Source organism: Rousettus aegyptiacus, unplaced genomic scaffold (genome assembly GCF_014176215.1).
Source record: "Rousettus aegyptiacus isolate mRouAeg1 unplaced genomic scaffold, mRouAeg1.p scaffold_m13_p_12, whole genome shotgun sequence".
Classification (NCBI taxonomy): Eukaryota; Metazoa; Chordata; class Mammalia; order Chiroptera; family Pteropodidae; genus Rousettus; species Rousettus aegyptiacus.
Window position 1 is genome coordinate 80,324,392 of NW_023416287.1, and position 21,293 is coordinate 80,345,684.

Consider the following 21,293-nt stretch of genomic DNA (forward strand, 5'->3'; position numbering starts at 1 on the left):
TTTGATTTATGAACTAGTGCATTATTAATTTTGATAAATGCTCTATATTTGCATGAGAAGAAGGTGCATTCTCTGTTTCTCTCTATGCACTAGATCGAGATTGTTTTACATATTGTTTGAGTGTTTTTGATATGTATATATCTGTCTATAAATCATCTATCTGTTATCTATCTATCATCTATTATCTATCTAGATTTATCTCTATCTCTATCTCTATTTGTGTGGTGACATGTCTCTTAGCAACCCTACTCTTTCTCCCTCCACCTGGTATCATTGCCCAGGTGACATGTCAGTGTTTCTGAGGCCCAGTCATGGACATAGTGGTCATTTCCTAGGAGGGTCTCTAACATTCAGAAAGATCATGGCTACAGAGAGATGCTTGATGGGAGGGCATTGCCTTCCTCTCATGCTAGCCATAGCCTTTCCTCTGCCACACTCTAGTCCACCCATGTACCTAGTGTATTTACCAGCATCTCTGGCAGCTTTTACTGCTGGTCAACTTTTCCTTTTTCAAACAGAATCTCATTTCAAAAAACATGAAAAATTGAAAAGAAAGTCAATAGAGAAGTGGATCTCGATTCGTGGGCTCAAAAAAGCAATCTTTCTTTCACTGAGGCAAAATTGCTCTGGCTTAACTTGACTAATGACCAGTGTGGCTCGCTCTCCACGCACTTCTTCCCCAACCACAGCCACAGCTGCGTGACCCACATGTGACTTGGGCTCAACCCAGCTGAGTGACTTCTCAATGCTGAGACCTTAACAAGTATCAGTGCCCCTCATCGTTGGGCTCAGCCTGACCCTGTGCCCTTCTGGGTCTGTACTTTTCCTATGAGAAAATCCTGCCTTGAAAAGATCTTTGACCTCTCTTTTCCCTCTTGGGCTCTGAATCTCAGAACGTCAGCCTTATCACATACCTTGTTACTGGCCAGTCTACCCTACTACTGGTTGCCATACTTCACCTACACAGGGTGAGCCCATACCGCTACGTATGAGAAGCCACTTCTTGCTCAGGAAAGCAGCCACCTCTGCGTGGATGCTGGCCCTCTTTCCTGCTAACTCTCTGACTATGTGAGGCTTTGATCCAGGGCCTGCAGCACGCACTTACTTACCCTCCCTCTCTTTACCTGTGTTAGTGTCTGTATTTACCTGGCTAACAAATCTTACTGAAGTTTAACTTTCTAGATTCTGGGCCCTTATGAACCATTCTGCGTACTGCCACCCAAATTCTAACTATATATTCAGGTGGAGTGGGGAGAAGAAATCAGTGTTGAATTCTCAAGCCCAATCCCCCGATTCACACAGCTTGTCAGCAGGATTGACACCCATAATGTCAAACATAGAAGCTCCTGGAAAATATAGTACATCTTGACTTACAGTGTTCCCTCTCTTGTAGCTAATATGATATGTACACATAATTATTTGATTACACACACATATTAATATTCTTTCTCTACATTTAAATTATAAGTTCCTTAAAGGCAAATGTATACTTAACACAGTCCCTTAAATAAAATGGCTGCTCAGAGAAATCTGTTAATTGAATTTAATCAGGAAAGAGATTTACTTCTATATGTGTTTTCTTTAGTATAATTTGTCAGCTTAGTGTGCAGTTTATTCTTTCCACAAATATTTGCTGAAAGCCTACTATGTGCTGAGCAATCTTCTAGGCTATCAAAGTATTACTCTGTCAATGTAACTAGAACACATTCCCTTATAGAAGTTACTCACAGTTGGGGAGTTAGACAATAAATTAAAAAATACATGAATGTTATGTGGGAAAAGGTGTTACAAAGGGAAAAGGGGGAGGCAATTTAATAGAGAAAGTGAAGGGAGGCGTTTATAGTGAGTCTGGTACATTTTGCCTCTCCAAGAGAAACGCTCCTGGAGGTCTCAGTTTTTTCTTTTTCTTTTTCTTTTTTCATTTATTTTGAGATTTATGGACCAAATATGCTAAACAAAGTTTTTAAGCCTTTAACAAACGCTGTTTGCAAGTGTCAGAAAAGATAACCAAACTTTTAAACATCTCTTACTTCTTTAATCTTTTTTCCCTTTAACATTTTAAATGTGGGGGGAAAACAAAATAAACTGATTGCAGTTAATATGATAGATGTGCAAATTATTTTTGTTTTTCTAAAAGCACTATTTATTTAACTGACAAGATCATCCATAATCCTTTTTGGTTTCAACAGGACTATCTGAAAACATTAACAGACCCTGTTTACTAATCAGTTTTTCCAAACTCAAACCACAGTGCTCTGATGCTTAACACGCTGCTGTCCCTGAAACCCTTGGTAACACACCCCAGAAATATCACAAGAAATAGTCCCTGAAACCCTTGGTAACACACCCCAGAAGTATCACAAGAAATAGGGAGGTCCTTCAGTTACCTTGTGTGTGAACCTGCAGCAGGCACTAGGACCGCCCAGACGCCCATAGGCGGCCACGATTCACACAGCTTGTCAGCAGGATTGAGCAGCCTTTGCTGTTACACAAGAGAGCAAGCAGCAGCTGTAGCAGCTCAGCATCCTTCCCCCTTCTGGTCGATTGGAAGGTATTTACTTGCTGTTTACCATTCAGATTTTGTACACCGTCAATGTGCCTTTAGTGTTCACTTAATCTGATGCTCTGGAATGCTGTCTAGCACTTGTTGGGTTACTATATTATTTTATGTTAATTTCCACAGCCAATGGAAGCAACAGTATCATAAGGAAATGGGCTAGATATTTCCAGAGGCTGAAATCTGAAGGCATTTGGAGGTGTAAGTACATCGGTCACAAATCTCTAACGTGCTGGCTGTGTTAGTTGTGTCTCTTGACCTTCTTCTTCCTCATTAACAGAGCCGATGTGAGATGCTATTTGCATATTTCATTCATGAGGGAAAAGCGCCAAGACGGTGACAGAAACCGCTAATGACGGCCTGAAACTCCACTTTGGAGTGGCTGTGGTTCCCTCTTCTAGCCTGTGTGTTTGCAGGAGGAGAAGCTGGTTTTGCAGCAGAGTTTTGATGGGAAAGAGATTTTGCTCAGGGCTGCAGACTGCTTGCTTGTTTGCTTTCTGCTTTCTGTTTTCAAAGCTCAAAGATTGTCCTGTCTGGTCACTGCTGCGGTGCAGTGTAGGAGTCTTTTTATGCGTTCTTTATTTCTGCTTATCATAAATGCGGGCTGCCAGAAAACGGTTAAACCATTTGCACCTCTCAGTCTAAAGCTTTTGAAGAAAAATCTAGTTTGCTTTCTCTTGGTCATACTACACTCAATACTACAACTAGTGGATTATGCACAGAAACATTTAAAACAACTAATAATCTGAGATATCCTTTCCTGTTCAATAATAAATCTGGTTGATAAGTGACTAGTTTGCTATTAGAAAACCCAAAGGAAGGTGAGTCTACAGAGAAAACAGGACATTCTCTCTAAGTATTTTACAAATCAATTGAAGATGTTTTTTTAGGGCCTTGATGCCAATGTCATGTGTTAAAAACTCTTCGAAAACTTTGAAACTGTCCAATTGTTAGGTTATTACTTTAGAAATTAGATCAAATTTAGATATCTTATACCAAAATGTAATAGGTGAACACATTTAAAAATCAATGAAATGTTGAGAAATATTAATGGTCAACTTATAGGAAAATTTAACAGTGACATTAATTTATTTTAGAAAAAAATATAAAAGTATGACTCAAAGCAAGACATCAAATATTAAAAAATGTGACTTTAATGAAAATTAAAAATAATGTAAAAATACTTTTAATGGTTCAAAAATTATGATTTAAGTATATTATATTTGATATATTGATTTACCCTAAAAGAGATTTCATATTCTTAAAGTATTAAACTTTTAAAAATATACCTATAGTTCTTCTTAAAACCATTTTATAGAAGAAAGAGGAAGAGGAGACAAGGGAGGGAGGATTGAGTCTTACTTTATTGTTTCATACTTTTAATAGTTTGAACATTCTGATTGAATATTTACTACAGAAATATGCTACATTTTAAAATATGTAACAAAAATTACACATGATCTTAATCAATTTGCAACATTTTTAAGTGTAAATGAATATAAGTATGTAAAAATAACATGTTAAGGTTGCTATATATGTTAACCAGAAAAAATCTTTTTTGAAGATAATGCCTTGCTTTTGGAGGAAGTTAGGGAAATCAGATTGGTGGTAGTAATAAACTTTCATTATTTTGAGAAGCGAAAGTAATTTTTTACATTTTTAGTTGATATAACAACATACAACAGCCCCATAAACTTTGTGTTAATAAAGGTTCCTCTCTCTTTTAAAAAATTTTTCTATAATCCACGTCTGGATTACAAATAATACTTAGTTTTGAAAATCTGTGCCCAGCATATGTTTTGCAGTCTTAGACTTCAGCTTTATGTCATACTCATTATACATGTCTCACCATAAATAATTTAAAAATATCTTCATTATATGTTGAGTCTAAGGATTCATTGAAGTCAACGATGATGGGGGAAAAAAATCCCAAGACCATACATCTCATTCAGAATTTGGTATTATCAGAATATAAACTTTCTTCCTGAATTTATGTTCTAAAATTAAATCTTCTTGCTAGAGCTAATTGACTGAAGACGACAGGAACAATGCACAGCAGAAGTCTGGGATTGCTGGAAAATAAGTGGGGCTTAAGCTAAAGAATAAGATGTAAAAGCTAAAACTAATTTGTTGAAGTATGAAAGTCGTGATTATCTGGTAATTTTATCCCTGAGGATAATCCCTTAGGCCTTGAAAAGTCTTGTTGCCCAGGAGATCCAAGTGAATATCATTATTATCTAGATTTAATGGGTAATAGTAAGGTAGATAGAGCTAAAATATAAATTTTAACACACACATTTTTATTTAAAAGAGATTCAGCAAATAGCCCATCTGGTCACACCAATTTCACCCTCAGCAGTGTCGTTGTTTTTTTTTTTTTCCCTGAAATACATAACATTTCCCATGAATAGGGTGCTTAGTAAGACATTTAAGAAAGAGATGGGAAAAGATAGCTTTTACATTCTTAACACCACCTGGAAGGAGCTGATGCAAAGAGAGAAGAGGAGCATCAGCAAAACTTGTTCAGACATCTCAGTTTACTTTAAGTTTGGTTTTCTGAGTACCTACGCTTTGAGTAAGAAAAGATGTCTCTTAGTAGAAGCCCCAGAAAATGCAGCTGGGGGCTGACCTCATATGGTAAACTTGTGAGAAGTGCTGAGCGTTTGTTGAAGGGATAAAGAAACAAATGTAAAGAAATGACAGACAGTCCTTCTTCATCTGTCCTGAAAGGTAATTACGATGCTCGTGCAAGTTTTTAAGAACCTGTAGGTCACATATACAAGCCATGATAAATAGGAATTCTATCTAACTTGAGAATTCCTTTGAAATCTAATTATGATTTTCTTTTGTTAAATAAAAGACTTAAAGGGAAGGGAAAGAGAGCATATTAGTGGCATGTCATGTCCACATCAGTTACAGTTGTGTGAACCAGGAAAGATAAGTTATGTATTATTATTACTATTATTATTATTATTATTATTTTTGAGTTTGGCAAAAGGAGTAAACTATTATTCATATGGTTTTGGAAAGAAGCCTTTCTCAAAAGCAATGGTTTTGTTTCCAGAAACTACTTTCACTTATTAAGAAATACATTTATAGGTACAACAGAAAGCTTTTAAATATATGAGATTTAGCCTTTGAGTAGAAAAGGTCAATTAACAATATGAAATGTATGCCATGCATTATTGATAAGCAGGTTTATCTAAAACATTGTTTTCATTGTCCCTTCTGGTTCACACAACTTTAACTGATGTGAACAAGGGACACCATAAATATACTCTCAATCCCTTCCACTTACGTCTTTTATTTTAGAGAGAAGTTAAGAACTCTAAGGAAACTGTTGATAAATATCAATCATGATTCCATGGGTGTTTAAGTTACAAATGAGCTTTGCGATTCCCCAAAATATAATATAATAATTGCAATTGACACTTTGGAATCAGTGTAAAGTTTTATGGACCCAGGCATTTAATATTTGGGGATTATCTTTCTTTAATAAATATTATTGATCTTTCACTGTATACCAGACATTGAAATTAGACAGTTAACAGGTATGTCCCACCACTCATGGTTTTCATTATTTTGTGAAGGGAAACAGGCAACAAACAACTATTATAAACCGAACACATTACTATTAAAACTCTTAAATTTATTATGTAACTTATTACAAATTAAATAAACTGGAATATATCTGATAGGGACTAACTTGAAAATTAGAAGAGTGTTGTTACGACTTTATGAATTCACTCCTTGGAATACGTAGTCAAATAAACAACTACTGACCTATTTATCACTCCCGTGTCCCTTTCCTGAAATTCTTTTGGTGATTCTATATCACACATGTTGAGGGAGAAAGAACAAATACTCCCACAGACAGTGGAAGGAGAGAGCATTGTTCCTGAATCTTCTAAAGACCAAGTCTCAATTAGGAGCTTTGTTTGATGCATTTGTGGTAGATTTTCTATTGTTGCCTCAGAAACCACCAACGTGGTTGTTGATGGGGGGATTAATTAAGGCCTTGTCCCTTCCAGGGAATGCTAGACTGGGATGACCGCCTCCAAGACACATGCGCCGTGGCAGGATTGCTTACTGGGTTTACCTTGTCAAACACAACTTGAAAAGTTCAATGAGATGAACATGGCACTTTACAGTACCCAGCACAGGTTCAGGTTCAAGTTAAAGAAGAAAGTTAATTGATGGAAAAGGTAAATTGATTCTTATAGTAGCTCACATCTAAACACTTTTGAAGTCTTGCCATCTTATCAGCATTCAGACATAATATCTGCACACAAGCAACCAGGTATATTCCATATATTTTTTAATTTAATTGGAAAATTGCTGTGGGGTGACTTTTAAATATTTCCCCCCATTGATCTTGACAATACAGCTAGTTAGAGCATCAAAATTGTTCCACAATGTTTTCCCTTAGCCAATTTCAAAGGAAAAGATTAATCTTGGATTATCAGCTAATTGTACTGGAAGCTACTTTATCAGACAGAATCCAAAACAGAAAACTAAACTAAAATAAAAGCATGAAAGACACTAGCATTGACAAGAGGCATGGTTGGAGGGAAAACTTCCCTGATAGGTCTAGATTTGATTTGGCCAGGTTTCTGATCTTGTAGAAGATGACAGAATTCTCCAGATTGGCAGCCACAAATTGGCAAACTCAGACTAAAATCTCTCCTTTTACGGGACCAGGAAAGAGCAAAGACCCTTGCTGAGGTTAAAAAAAAAAAAAAAAAAAAAAGCAGTGGAGAGGATCAAGTTGAGAAGTAAAATTCAAGTTCATGAGACTTTATGCTGCTAATATTTAAATATATTTAAGGACGTGGTTCCCTAGTATAGCAATTAGCAAATCTGCTTTACATGCAGAAGGTCCTGGATTTGTGCCCCAGTGGAGCCACAGTCCATGGTCTATAGCCATTCTACCCTGAACAAGCCCAACGTCTGATCTTGGAAGCTAATCAGGGTCGGGTTTGGTTAGTACTTGGGTAAGACACCGCGTAGGAAGACCAAGTGCTGTAGGCATAAATAATAATAATAATAATTTATATATGTACATTTAAATATGTCTGCAGTTTCAGCACACTCCATGTGTCCTTGGAAAAGTAACTTTATCAATTTAGGTCTGAATTTCTTTACTGCAATGTATTGAATTTTAGTAATCAATTCATATCACTAAATAAGGAATAAGTATAACCAGTACATTAATATATAACAGGTAGGTAATTACTAATTTAAAGTCGGAATAGCAATAATTATAGTAGGCAAATATACTTTGAAGCACAAAGCACAATTACGATTTAAAAGGGTCGTTAAATAATGATTAAACATACCATTCACCAGAAAGATATATCCATCCTGATCAAGTAAGTATCTAAGTAACACAACCTAAAGTAGTATAAACATATAAAGCAAAGAGAAACTGACAAATTCACATCATAGAGAGACTTTACCATAATTCTCTCAGAAACCGGGCAAAATTAATAAAAATAGAGAATTTGAACAATGGAATTTATATCGATCTAATGGATTTACATGAAACCTGCAACCAATAAAACTATTCTTTTTAAGCATATATAAACATTCTTTTTATGTATAAAAATTTACTAACATAATATACAAAGCACATCTCAACAAATGACAAAGATCGATTTAATACAGTTAATATTATTTATTCAGAAACTTATGTAGTTCAAATTAGCCATATGCACTATACAAAGTAATATAATCCAGATTTGAAAATTTAGAAAGTAGTCTCTAGTCTTAAAAATAGTTATTAAATCTTATTTGATTCCATTAAAAAATACTTCACTTTTATTCATGCATCTCATTAGATTATTTCTAACCAGGCATATTTTTCACCTTTTACCACAGGGTACTCTGTTAAGGGTTTGTATAAAACAACCAAATTTCCAAACTGAGCAGCCTTGAAATTTTCCCATTCAACCACAGCTGCATTATAACCAAATATATAAATTATTGGTTTATAATAAATTCATGACTCTGATTCTGAGGCCAAGTTTCTCCTGGGCCTTCTCTGATAACTATTATGCCCTGTGGTAAATCTCATTTTCAAGGTTAGAATTAACTCATGCCTAGATTTAAGATGGTCTATATTGAAATATCCTGTATTTTCTTCGTCTAGAAAATAATTTCAATCACTGCATAAAATAAATATCAACCAAATTCATTATCGATGGAATCCCCAAATGGTTTATCTGCATCATGAATATTGTAGATATTTTACTTTAATTTATGTCATTTTAATTATTATCTTGCCTGTCTCTTCTTTTATAAACTACATTTTAAAATCTGTAGAATAAATAACTCCTTATAATCCTTAACAGACCATTCCAATCCCCATCTAGATAAAATTTTTAGTTATTTACAATTTTCCATTTGTCTAAATTTAAACTAGATCAAAATTCCTTTTCAGAGCTATAGCAACTTTTCTCTCAGTGTGAAAGCGTGGGGAGACTTCATATCTGAGCATTGTATGTGTTCTCTGATAAAGAATGACCCTATTTTATGCCTTGACAAGAAAAAAACTCAAGGAGAGAGATAAATCTTGTATCATTCTATGTGTATGTCAAAAGTTATCTATCTGTAGAAGAAATGGCTCAATTAAAGAGCAATTGCTCCTGGCAAAGTGATCATTTAAACAGTGATTTTTCATTTTGAATGGATCCCTTTAGTTGTAACTGCAATAAAAAGTCCTAGGATAGTCCAAGTCTGAGTTCTTTTCAGAATGTTCAAGTTTCTTTTTTTCAGTAATATTCTATTTCAATAATAAATTTAATCTATCCAAATCTTTCAGATTTAGAATACTTAAGGTGAATTTGGAATCTTGTTCAACACCCCTAGCTTAGAGATGAAGATCCTAACGTTCCAAGTGGTCAGTCAGGTCATGGCATGTCAGGTGTAGAAGGAGAAATCATGTCTTATGAATTTCAAACTGACCTTATTTTATCAGCATATAGTTTGCTAAAACACAACTTCAAAATGTAAAAGCATTACTCTTGGGCAAATATCAAATGGACACATGAAAAAGATTTTCTTTAATTAATTAATAAAGGATATTGGTACAATGTAATGACCAGTTCAAAGAGCATTTAAGAAGCTAGGTGTATATTGGCAATTTAATTTAAAAAAAAAAAGTGTTTGCATAAGATTGTGGACTTAAAAAAAAAAAAGATTAATCCTTGGGGTTATATGTTCCCACAGTAAAAATTATTTGCATTTTTATGGGACAAAAGCCTGCAAGTGAACAAGTAACTTCACTAAATCTGAGACTCCTACTAAGCAGTAAGATGAATTAAGTTCCTTCCCTTAATCTGGGTGTCCTCTGTTTCCATATGTTATTGAAAGTACTTTCTGACCATCTTTTTGCCTCTTTCCATGTTTACATTAGGGGTCGACAACTTAGCTAGTGTACCAAATCCAGTTTATCACCTGTTTCGTAAATGAAGTCTTATTGGAACACAGGTTTCATCCAATTGCTTTCCTAAGTGTTCACCAAAAGCGTTAATTAGCCTAGACCTCATGAAGTTTGCTCTGCAAATCTAGGGCCGTACAATAATGAGCAACTTCTAAGGCCACAGAATTTGAGTTGACTTTTCAAATTCTCTTTAAATACCTCTTCCATACTAAGGCTAAAAAAAAAAAAACAATCCTCAAACACTAGCTTTCACCTGCAGCATCTATAAATTTAGGTGAAATCTTTTCTTCTACACTTCTCTTAACGTTGCTGAAGGCCCTGGCCTGCTGTCAATAACCTCATTAGTAGTTGGGAGGCTTGGACTTTGGAAGCAGGTGCTAGATCAGCTTTCTAGAAAGGCTTTGTGGGCATCCACCCAACATATATATTTCTTAATGATGAGCTACCATACTCGATTAAATGAGAATCCTTCTGAAATATGGTTCCGACATTGATTTGTGCATTTATATCCCAGTAAAAATGGGGGACAATTTATTGATCATGTGCAAATGACTTTTTGCCATGGAAAGTAAACAGACTCAATAAAAATATTTGCTTCCAAATTCCGAGTGGGTCAGTGAGACTCAGATACCATTCAGAATGTTTAATTTCAGTTTACGAAAGCATTATCTTCTAAGATTAGAATTCGAGGAGGATTAGGAAAGAGAAAGGGTTTTCTAATATATCTATTAAAGATAGAAAGTTGAAATAATGCCAACCACATTTCAGACAAAGAACCACAATTAATATCCCTCGTGAGCTCATTTAGTTCTGGTGAACAGATCTTGTTGCCTTGGATCTAGGGCCAGCGGTCTGCTTTCAGGTAATACATCTGGCTCTGGACTAAAAGAGTTCAGGAAATCCTGCCTATTTCCATTAGCAGAGCCTCGAGCTGTCTAAGCCATGTGGGTGTTGAGGCCATCCTGAGGGGTCTGTTCTTTGAAGAGTTCTTGGTACTGTCCTTTGTCGAAGACACCAGTTCTAGCCTATAGTTTATGGCAGAGCCTTTAAGCAGGCATCAAGAAAGGGAAAGCTATTTGATGATATTGATTGGGTGTGGTTAATTTATGACAATAAATGATGTTAGAATAGAGGGAAATAAAATTCTCTAATAGGTTCTCATGATGACTTGACCAATGTTTTCCCTGGGGGAAAGAAAATATTACAGATGACACTGAAGAATCTCCATGGCCCTTCCAAAAAAGCATCTAATTTCTGAAATATTTATATTATATTTTACTTATCCAAATTAGCCTAAGGAAGTCTGAGACTCTCTTCTAATTTTACGATTCTTTCCATGCACTTTTTTTCTGATAACATTAAACTAATTAGTGATTTCGAAGCTGCCAAACAAACCTGATTATTTGTAGCCTCTTCTTTGATTTTTGCTTTTAAAAACAAAAATGACAAATCTTTGTGATTTCTCAGGTGCTCAAAGAGAAGTTGCAAAAGTAATTTTATGAGTGAATTTTAGGGGCTATTGAGAATGACCTCCAAAACTGCGAGTCTAAGTTTCACATGACTCTGGCAAACATAAAATGAACATATGTAAGTAATTTTATATAACTTATTAATTAATAAGGGAACCAGATGTTATGGTTGCTTCAGAGAAAATATGAGAAATTATGTGTATATAGGCAATTTAGCAAAGATATGTTACAATAAAATTACTGAGTCAAATTTTAAAATTTGCTAATACCAACAAACCACAAATCTTTGGAATTACTTATTCACCAAGCAAAAATCATTTGCATATCTATGTATAAAATTCTGCAGGTCAGCAAGTAATTTTACTAAATCTGAGACATTTAATAGCAAAAAAATGAGACAAACTAAATCGTACATTCCTCTGGACCTGTGCTGTCCAGTAAGGTAGCCATTAACTATTTAAATATGTCTATTAGGACTTAAACTGAAATTAATTAAAATTAAATGTAATAAATATTTAGTCCCTCAGTCACAGTATCCATTTTTCACATGCTCAGTGCTACAATATTGGATAGCATTTCCATCTTGACAGAAAGTTCTTCGGGACAGCATTGTGCCTACCTAGGCAGTCTTCAGGTAGCTGTTGACCCTGTATGATATTAAAAGGATATGTTGCCCACGTTTTTGCCTTATTTCTAAGTTTCAGAGGTTTCTGACACTTAATTGCGGTAGAGTTTATAACCTTCTAAAAATAAAATTAGACAGTAAATGCCTCCTATCTGAATAGACTTAATATGTATCATGATTACGTCCAAACAGGATAGTTATATTTTGGTGGTAGTGTAAAAATGACTTTAGAGCAATGCACACTTAAAAAAATATAATACTGTTGGAATATATTATGTGTTATTTGGTTTACTCAAGATGATTCCATCAATCTTCTTACAAAATCATAGAAGTAGGGATATGGCGAATGGCTCTGGTAAATCGATATGGGTCAAAACAGAAAAGACGTGAGTCAAGGCAACCACAGTACCTAAGGAAATTTGTATTGCCTTTTACTTAACATAGAATTTAATTTTTCTATGCTCATTTATGATAAAATGAAATTAAACTTATTGCCACAAATGGAACTTCTATGTTAAGTAGAACCTAGGTTTTATAATAGTATTCGATAGTGCAATAAGGAAATAGAACAGTATCTAATAGAATGCTGCTTTAAAGTTGTGAAAATTACTTTTATTATAGGGAAGTACATTACCTTGGAGTTTGCGTTAACAAAATGAAAACATTATTTCCCTGAATTTCATTATTGTTTGTAAATTTTTGTTTATTGAACAAATATCTATTAGGTGCCTATTATTCAAATAAGATAGGAACAGTGTTTACCCACATGGAGGGTGCAGACTGGTAAGGAAGACAGAAAACAAACAAATAGCTAATTAATTACAAATGTTATTATAGTGAAGTACCATGAAGCCTATGAGGGGAACCCTTTCCTAGTCCGCGAGGGCAGAAGCTGGGTGTATATTCAGAAGGACGCAGTCAAGAAAGGCATCTCCAAGAAAGTGACATTTAAATTACAATCTGGAGGATAATTAGTGATTTTCTAGGTAATGTAATATTGAGGAGAGAGTGTGGTAGGAAATTTTATGAAGGAAACATCATGTAGACGGTCCTTGGCCAAGGAGGTAGCATGAGCATTTCAGTTTTTGATTGGGTGAAGTGTAATGACTTGAAAAAACTGTTTTAAATATTATTTTCTTTTTTTCTGGCAAAAAAGAGAACAAGCAGATTGTCACAGATTACTTTTTTATATCAAATTGCCATCCAGGAAATACACAAGTAGACAAAATCCTAGCGACCAACATCTCATTCAAAATTGCCAAAAATATTTCCCTCTACAGAAGAAAGCTGCCCATGCAGTAGTCACCCTGACCTTCCACTGAGGTCTGAAATGAAAGAAGTCAGGTCCTAATCTTATAACATACTGGTTCACTGCTGACATTCTGGGCTGTCTCATGCAAACAGAGTTTCTTTCCTATAAATAAGAGTGAAGCCTTGGATGGGCTTATTGGCTTTGGGCATAGCTGCAGGTGCCTAAGTAATCAGAGAAAGAGGGTTACTCTCTTTGCCTGGGAAAATAACCACAATTTTAATGCTCGAATAGTTCAACCTTTATTTATAGTATCAATTAGAGATAATCTACACTCAATTATCTAAGTAACATTAAATTTGATTGCTGAATTTTAGATTAGCTAATGAATAGATGGATCAAAATTTTATTTTCAAACCTTATTTGCAACATTATCTCAATGTTATCCTTGTCCCTTTCTACACACACCTCTCATAATATATTTATTCCACTAATATATTATATTTATATAATATATTCATATAAAACTGTTGCTGTATTTGACTCCCTTTCTAACATATGAACACAGAATAATCTCTATATTTCCAGCATTGAACATAATGTTTGGCAAAAAAGAGATGTTCAGTACGTGTTTATTAAAAGACTAAGCAAGTGATCCTAGAATTATAAATACATTAAGAGAAAAAAATCATAAATTATCTGACTGAATCTCTTAAATTTTTTTCAGTTTATATGAAAGTAAATAATATCTAAGTAATTTGACTAAATAATATTGATGAGGTGAAAAATTTTCAAAAACGAGAATGTCAGTATCATCAACAATATCAACAATATGTTCTAGTTTTATTGAATGCCTCTTCTGTACAAATCAGCCATAAACAAAAAAGAGGGGTGCGTATCAGACATGATTCTTGCCTTCTAGGAACTAATGGCAAAGTTTGAAGACAAGAATATGAGTTTAAAGTATAATGACTAATATAGGAAGTTGTGCTAAATGCCAAATGAGTTCAATAACAAGTGAGAGATACCCGAGTTAGGAAGGTTAACAGCAAGGGGATTCTAAAACCCTGGTCAAGTTATAAATCGCAAAAGAGGGAAGAACTTTCATATAATACTGACTCCTTGAATTGTCTTTAGATGACTGGACATTGATTCATAATCTTGTCCTTTTGCATATTTCTCAGTATTTTGTAGCTGACCGCCTTTGAAGACATTACTAATATTTCCTACATAAGAATAACTGGAAAGAAAAGAATGAAATTGATATTTGTTGATTACCTACCATATACCACGTTTTTATTTAATATATCTCTGCCTTATCCCCCTTTTTAGAACACAGACAAATTCACAAGATTTTTAGAATTTGATCTGTGTCTTTTGCCAGTTGTAGGGTGGAATTCGACGTGGGCAAGAGCATTTTTTCATAAAACAATTTTGTTGCAGTATAGTTTGCATAGCATAAACTGTATCTTTAAGTGTACAACTGAGTGCATCTTGAAAAATGTAGACTTCTATATAACTGTGGCACAGTCAAGATGGAGAATATTATTATCACCACCCCAAAAGTCCCCTGATGTCCTTTGCGTTAATACTGAACTTAAGCTGCCTTTCGTTATGCTGTTTGTCACTGTAAATTCATTTGTCGTATCTGGAATTATATGTAAATGGAATCATACAGTGCAAACTCCTTTGTGTATGGCTTCTTTCACTCAGTGGAATATTTTTGAAATTTATCTATGTCCTTGCATGTATCAGTAGTTCAAGATTTTAAAAAATTTATTGAATAATATTTTATGGATATACTAAAATTTCTTTATCAATTCTCCTATTAAGAGACACTTAGGGGTTTTTTTTGTTTGTTTGTTTTTGTTTTTGGTTACTATGAATAAAGTTGCTATAAACCTTGATTTTCAAGTCTTACAATAAGTGTACATTTATCTTTGTAAGAAGCTGCCTAATGGCTTTTCAAAGTATGTGTTGCATTTTACATTTCTAGCAGAAATGTGTGAGAGTTCTAGTTTCTCCACATCCTCACCAGCACCTGATGTTGTTAATGTTTTAAGTTTAGCCCTTCTAGTAGGCTGTGTGGTGGTATTTCCTAACTTCAATTTGCACTTCTCTGATAGACGACGTTGATCATCTTGCAGTAGACTTATTGGACATTTGTTATCTTCTTTGGAAAGTATCGGTTTAAAACTTTGCCTACTTTTGTATTGGGTCATCCATCATAGAGTTGTAAGGTTGTATATTCTGGGTACAAATTCTTCCTAAGATGAAATATTGACATTATGTTCTCTCATTCTGTGGCTTGTCTTTTTTTAGACTTTTTTTTTAGAGCAGTTTTAGGCTCACAGCAAAAATTGAAAGGAAGGTCGCAGATTTCTCATATAACTCTTTCTGCCACACATGCACGGCCTCCTCGATTATCAACATCCCCCACCAACTAGTGCATTTGTGGCAATTGATGAACCTACACTGAGACATTATAATCATTCAAAGCCTAGAGTTTACGTTAGAGTTCGCTCTTGGCAAACATTCTACGGATTTGGACAAATGTATAATGACTTGTATCCATCACTGTATCAGAGAATTTTCACTGTCCTAAAAATCCTTTGTGCTTTGCCTATTCATCCCTTCCCTCTCAACCCTTGATAACCGTTGATCTTATTAATTAATCTTATTGATAGTTTTGCCTTTTCTACAATGTCATATAGTTGGAAAAGCAGACTTTTCAGACTGGCTTCTTTCATTTAGCAATGTAGGGTTCTTCCATATCATTTCTTGGCTTGAAAGTTTTCTCTTTTTTTCTTTTCTTTTTTTTAGCTCTGAACAATATTCCAGTATCTGGATGTACCACAGTTTATTCACCCACTAACCCACAGGAGAATATTTTGGTTGCTTCCATGTTTTACCAATTATGAATATATCTGCTATAAATATTCATGTGCAAGTTTTAGTGTGGACATGTTTTCATTTCATCTGAGTAAAACCAAGAAGCATGATACCTGGATTGTATGTATGCTAAGAATATGTTTAGTTTTTTTTTTTTTGCCTTTTTAAAACTTTCATAACCGCTTCTTTACTAAGAACAATAAGTTCTAATTTTGATATAGCCCTTGCACCTTTTTTTATGGTTTGTGCAAGACCTGTGACCAGTTCACATGACTAGAGAAAGAATTCATCCCATGACTGTTGTTGTTAAGGTCAGTTATTTGATTGACTCCGTGTAAGGCAGTAATATTGAGGATCTTTGTATAAGAGATTTTATCTTACACTTTTTATTAACTAGTCCCCTGGGTAATGAACTGATTCATAGACCTTGTCCTCGTAACACCTTTGATGTTTAAATAGAGAGAATGATAGAATAGAGCCTCAGGGTGAGGAAGGAAATGAAAAGACATTTTTCTTCCATCCATTGGGTAAACATTTTAGCAATGAGATCATTTTTCTAATGTACATTTCCAAAGCCTATTTTCATTATAGGCAACAATGTAGCATAACTCATGTGGATGTTAAAAAAGGAAAGGAAATAAGGAACATCTCTTCAATTTTTCATTTATAGGATGAGTTTCCACAGCTTAGAAGTGAAACATCTTCAGTCAACACATTCATTACTTTCAAGCAGAATCATGCCTACGGGCAGAATAAAAGCTTTCTAATCAGGCTGAGCTTGGCATGTGTGCTAGGTTAACAACATGAGCAAATCACTTAAGTGTCCAGAGTCACAGGTTTTCCTCATCTGTAAAATGAAAAGATTAGGACACCAGAATATATAGGTTCTCACTAAATGGTAATTTTTTAAATTGATTGGTGATATAAATGATAAAGAGAGAGAAATTTTATTTCTCATGCACTTTTATTAATAAAAGAAAGTCTGAGAAACACATCAGAAGAAAAGATGACACAATTAAAAACTTGGTTTTTATTTTCAGTATAGCCTACCTAGCTTTTTGAACCTGATGATAACCTAAGGGTGGTCTACTTTCGCAAAAGTGTTTCACGGAAGCAATGAATATTGAATAATAATATCCTTGGCATACAAAACCAAAGTGGTATCACAATTATTCTCGAAGATAAGACAAAATTAAATGTTATTATTAGAGGAGATCATATCTCCCTCTGGGACCTTTTAAAATTTTGAATAAGTAAAAAATTGTCGGAGTTCAAAACTCAGACAATAAGTCTGCACCAAGGTGACTCACCTCTACTGCTCTCCCCACCCATCAAGTTCTCCATACCTCTGCTCCCTAGGCTAATCATTTATTACCTACTCAGTGTTTCTTTATGCCAATACAGACAAATATGAATATATAGTCTTTCTATAATTTTTGTTACACAAAAGTTAGTGTACTATATATGCTCTTGTATAGCTAGCTTATTATATATAATATGTATGTCTATATGTATACATATAGATGTATGGAAAACCTTATAAATTAGCATGTCACCCCTACAGAGTGACAGTGCTAAACTTCTGTGTAGTAATCCAACCTTATTGAATTTACTACTAAAGCAGAAACCCTGCCAGTTGTTTTGCTAAATAAAGAGTGACTCACCTCTCAGCCTTGCTGGCTTGGTTCTCCTTTTGCCCAGAGGCAGACAGTGACAGTAGGTAAGAACTCAAGTCCCTGTGATTTTTGAAGACATATTCTAGAATTTAACTACTCATGAAAGCCAGCTCTGGGAATTCTGACATTCTTCCTTCTGGCAAAATCAGTCTTAAGGGATTGATTTTAGCCTGAAGGCTCATGCTACAAGTAAAAGTATGTTCCAGCATAAAAGTTAATGCAGCTTTTCATCAAAGAGTGAATTTTTTTCATGTGTAAATCTTGAAAAAGAAAAGGATTCTAAAACAGTCTTATTTTCTGATTAGAGCAAATGACTGGGAGGAAATCCAAGGCAATGGCTTGTAAAGGTTACTTCTTTGTAACCCTGGAGGAAGCTGTAAGTCTTGGAACACTGTCTCCCAAGAATGTATCTGAGAGGACTTCTCTGAGTCATAATGTTGTTGGGTGGAGCACAGTGTTGAAGTTTCTGTCAAAAATTCAGTTTATTTTGTAGCTAAATTTCTGAATGCAATTTTATCTTGCTGAGTTTATTAGCATCCTAAAACCTAAAAGTACATGCATATGATTTTCTGAATTTGTAGTAATGGAGGGCAGGAACAAGTTAAGTTCAGATAAACAAATATTAAACGGATAAGGTCACTTAAATCTTTCATTATTTACTAAGAATTCATTTGCTGTTTCTGTAATAGATTTACTTCCATTTCTGTGTTTTGCTTCTGCTAATACTCAAGTTTGTTAGCATTTTATGAGTACAAAGCAAGTAATTATAAGAGCAGGTGCCCCGAAGACAGCTGAGTGGTAGGTGTCAGGCAATATGGCTTCCACACTTTCTGTGTTTCTAGATTGTGAGAGAGAACGCAGCCAATCTCTGGAGTGGAACCACAAGCAGGAAACCGCCAACTTGAATATCAATATCGAAGGTTGCATAGCATTGTGGTTTCCTCTGCAGACGGTGGCCATATCCCAAGACAGCACTGATAGGTCTCATCTATTCGAGGGTGTGCAAGACAGCCTTGTAAATTTTGCATCGCTGTCAACTCATGTGTGGGGACAACTTTTGAGAAGATGATCAGATTCTGCACTACTTTTGGAAGCCTACAGGAGCTGACTTCTCAAAAGCGTTGTCTTCTAATTTGGGATGGGATTTTCAGTAACTTAGTGGAAACAGAGAGAATGATTTTTCTTTCTTGTACTTTTACAATGTAATCTCAAGCATGCAAAGGCATCTAATTATTGTCTATGCCAATTATGTCACATCTGGCCCTAAATTCTGTGCTACTCTGTGGCATATCATTCAAATATTGTGCCATTTAGCTTTTCTATGCATGGTTTTAAACATTTTATGTCCTCTTAACATAAATAAATTTCAAGCTTTATTAGTAAAGATATTTTATTCATTCAATAAAGATTTATTAAGTGCCCACTGTGTACCAGATACTCTTCTTGGTACTGGCGATAGAATCCCTGTAATCCTGGAACTCTGGATAGTACACCCGAAACATACAAATGCATCTGTAATGTGTTAGATGGGGATGATTAAAAAAGAGCAAGGACTCGGAGCCTGTGGGTTGATTTACATTGAATGGTGAGGGAAGGAAACTCTGACCATGTGGTCCTGAGGCACTGACTGGAGCTCCCTGAGTGTAGGAGATTACAGAAAACAAATGCAGGAAAGAGTGCCTCAGGCAGAGGGGATGGTGCCTGGTGAATGCTTTGTCCTTTTATTCGGGAGTATGTTTTCCATGTTCAAGGAAGAGCGAAGAGGTAAACATGGCTTGAAACAAATGAGAGGGAGGAGAATAATATCAAATACAAATAAAATCAGTTACAAAACAGGGAGCCAGAGTGGACAGAGTGAGTAAACTAATGGAACTGTGGCTTTTATGACTGGGGAGGTAGGAAACCATTGGGGGAGGTAGAGCCAAGGATACAAGAGTTGTCAAGGGTTAATGTTTCATTTTGAGGGCAAGGGAGCAAGGGTAGAAGCAAGAGCACCAGCTCCAAGACTGCTGTAATGGTCCAGACAAGAGATGTTGGTGGCTAAACCAGTGCCTAGAGAAGTAATTCTGACATAAGTGATACCTAGTAAACACCTCTAGAGGGAATTTGTGACAAGCAATGTGTATTAGTCTGTGCTATTAACCATTGTACTGCCTCTCTTAAAATAAAACGGTGAATGAGCATTACATCAATAAAACAGATTGATTTTATTTATTGGAAAGTTTGAGAGCTCTGGCTATGTGTACATCTCTTAGGCAACTCATATTGGACCCAAATAGGAAGATTAGTAGATATAGATCTTTAATATACCTTTTACCTTTCCTACCTCATTTCAGAACAAGGTTTTTAGTTATCTATTTTTATTTCAAAATGTGATAAAAACATTTTCTAAGATAAGATAAAAAAACATTTTTTTCCTTTATTTTTTTGGACTATAATTGATAATACTAGAATTCTGAGACCCAGATCATAGATGACCCTGCATCCCATCACCCACAATCTAGCACTATTAGTTTGTTTCTTTTTATAGGAGGATATAAAGTCAGAACCAGTGTGACCCAAGAAAGAAGAATGCTTCAAAAGGAGTCATTGAAAGCACTCGTTCATTCAGTCGATTTGGAAATACTTATTGAGATACGGCAGTGAGTTGGCCACCATGCTGGCCAAGATAGATAAAAAGATGGACATTGCAGACTGGTTGGTGAAATGGTGCATCGTCTACAGCAGTATAGAGGCGTGATACACAAGCCAGAGGAGAAATGTGTGCAGACGGCTCTGAGAGTATAGACAGGGAGGCATCTCATTGCGTGGGAGAGAGCGGTGTCAGAAGTTGCTGATAATGAGATGAAGCTAGAAGGAAATTGCTAGGTGGACAAGGAAGTCCATTGACTAGTTTTTATCCTTGTCTGAGAAGAGTGAAAACGGTGCTCTGAAGAAAATAAATATTTCCCAAAGAAAGATTATGTCACTGCTATCAGATGGAAAAAATATCCTTTGCTTAAGTCCTTTTAATCAGCAATTGCATGGGATAAAAACCAAGGGTTGACTTTGGTTTCTGGAAGGCAAGAGTATTATTAGATATAGCTGCTATTGGTATTATTGCTAATAATTTTTAAAGATCTATTTTGTAGTATTTCTCCCTGGGTCATACTTCAATCTATGAAAACATTCCTGAAAATTTGTGAGGAGGTTTAAAAATAAATTTGACCTTATTTTATATAGGTCAGAGGAGTCTGTAGGTAAAAGAATCTTACATTTAGTGTTTTTTATGTAGTTAACACTTTTAGTTTTCGGAGGCATTTTGTTTTGTGATTAAGACAGAAGGGACTGAAATAAATCAGACTGAGTGTACACCTTGTCTCTATCCACCCACCTACTATC

General features: G+C 35.1%; 1 protein-coding gene across 2 annotated transcripts in view; it reads left to right on the top strand.

The window, feature by feature from the left end:
• Nucleotides 1–2,500: 2,500 nt before the first annotated feature.
• RAB27B (RAB27B, member RAS oncogene family) overlaps nucleotides 2,501–21,293 on the top strand; it is a 127,012-nt gene continuing 108,219 nt past the window's right edge. Inside the window, exons 1-2 of one of the 2 annotated variants that reach the window (XM_016129169.2) lie at nucleotides 2,501–2,551; nucleotides 2,684–2,758. The gene's annotated coding sequence lies outside the window, so the exon portion shown is untranslated. The remainder of the gene's footprint in view (nucleotides 2,552–2,683; nucleotides 2,759–21,293) is intronic. The other variant, XM_016129170.2, reaches the window with a different exon arrangement.